Raw genomic sequence first — 2,326 nt, forward strand, 5'->3', positions numbered from 1 at the left:
CCAAAGTACCAGTTATGCTATTTAGAAGAAAATGCGTTTCCATGAAACGATTCCGAGCGGCCCAGTACTGCTTGCGATGATGAGAATTTTCATAACTTCTGAAAGGACCAATTGTCAAACACAAGCCACGGATCGAATGAGGGATTAATCAATTGATAGCAATTTGGCAACTATTAATTTCCTCACCAATGCGTTGTTACAGACATTTTGACAACCCTCACCATAATGCAGCAACCCCACTGGTGGTTGCGGTTCAGGTGTGGGAAATAGTAATCTGCCTCTCTAGAAACCTTGAATAGTAACGCATTGGTGCGGATGCCCTTAGAGTAGTGGTGGCCAGATATAGGCATGATGCGGACCGAATCAGATTTTTCATCATAGGCGTGGGCCGCAATGACTTTTTCCCACTGCTGTTTATTATAAAATTTAAAATGTACGGATTTAACCGGTTTTTCTATGGCTCACTACAGGATTGAAATTAGAAACTGATTTGTTTTATAATATGATAATAAGATTTGGCTACATACACAGTATCATAAACAAAATGATTTAATGAAACAACGATCATATCAAGTTATCTACACGTCATAAATTTGAGATAATTTCTGTTCAGCTTGTGTCAATAACGAACCACTTGTTAATCCCACCACCTCAGTCATGGATGCTTACAAAATTGAAGATTCCTGGACCCCAAGATCTTGTGCAGTGAGCACGGATTTCGCTAGACGTGCATCTTCCAAGTTCACTACAGTTGTTGCTGTGTATTGTTATCAGCGAGATGAAATAATTGGTAATAAAGAGTTTGAAGCCCCAACTACATCGCAGCTATTTATGTTGGCAAAGTAAATCATCAAATTCAAATGATTTCACTTCCCTTCGACGAGAAGTACATCAGTACGAAGGTTTGCGTAATCATTCGGACAACGTAGATGGACAGCATCGAGCCCGAAACGTTTAGTGTGCGTGTACACATGAATCATGCTACAGAAGAACTGTTCATTGATTTTTTATTCAGTTCATAGATCTATATTCCGGCTGTTGTGGTATTGTCACAACGAGAAAAAAAAGAAAGTATTAAAATGGTAGAAAAATGCGATTCGGAAATCCATTTGAGTTCAATTCCAATTATTGTTTGCTATATGAGCTGTAATACCAGGAACAGACATACAGCTGTACTTGCGTTGTACAGGTACCATTGTACCATGACAGACATACTTTGGTTGTACATTGTACCGTATGTCAAACTGACAATCAGATATTTTTCCAATTTCCACCACATATTTCAATGAAAAAGGTTTTTATTTAGTGTCTAAACTATCAAACACAACAAAAAAGTTTCCAATCTGAGTTATTAACTTAAAAGAAAGTCCATGAAAAGAACGTTTATCAAGTGATTTGATTCTGCTTGTTCATGCTACCCACCACTAACCGTCTATGGCGCTGCGCACAGTACAACTGTAGCCATGTACAGCGGTAAAACAGGTCGGTACAGGTACAGCGATTGTACTGAGTTGCTTGCATGGTTCTACCGCTGAACATGGTGACAGACATACAATGTTCGAAGTACAACGCAAGTACAGCTGTATGTCTGTCATAAGTATAACTCTTTCGGAAAAAGTACATCAGGGAATGCCATACAAACATATTTTTCTATTATAGCGCAAATTGTATTTCAATGTTTCCGTTTTGATTCGATTGTAGATTTTTAAAATGTCACCCAAACATTCAATTTGATGCTATTTGCCAAATTAAGTATTTTGTTTTTTTTCGCTCGAGTTAAGAAAAAATCTCAAGTAAAGTAGTTTTTCTCCAAAAATATTTTTCAAAATTCGCTCTTCATGTGATTTTACGGCAGCTAAAAAAATGACATCTCTGCTAGATTATACAGTTTATGATGACGGATGAAAACTTAACGATCTCATCGCGTTTGAGTTGTCTCAATGTGCAAAACTGAGTTGACGATCCGATTGACATCGCCAACATAGATTGGGTTGCGGTTGCCCAATGTGTAGAAGGGCTTAGTGTCAGAAAATGGACAAAATTAAATTTTCCCATTTGTTTTTCGAACAACATGAGTTTGCTTTCGTTTTTGGTTTTTGATCTGGTTGAGTTGTGAATCGATTTATCTTGCAGGCCCAAGTACAAATTGTTCAGATGGCTTATGACGGCTGCGGGCCGCATGAACAACTTAATTTCACAACTTTAATTATCTGTCTGCACAACAATCCCCGGATCCAACAGTCAATTCAAATGATTATCACGATATCTCTCAGCTCTGTTCGAGTTCGCAACATTTTCGAACCATTCAAACCCATCAAGAGTGTTT

The sequence above is a fragment of the Toxorhynchites rutilus genome, chromosome 3, assembly GCF_029784135.1.
Source record: "Toxorhynchites rutilus septentrionalis strain SRP chromosome 3, ASM2978413v1, whole genome shotgun sequence".
In the NCBI taxonomy this organism is placed as follows: domain Eukaryota; kingdom Metazoa; phylum Arthropoda; class Insecta; order Diptera; family Culicidae; genus Toxorhynchites; species Toxorhynchites rutilus.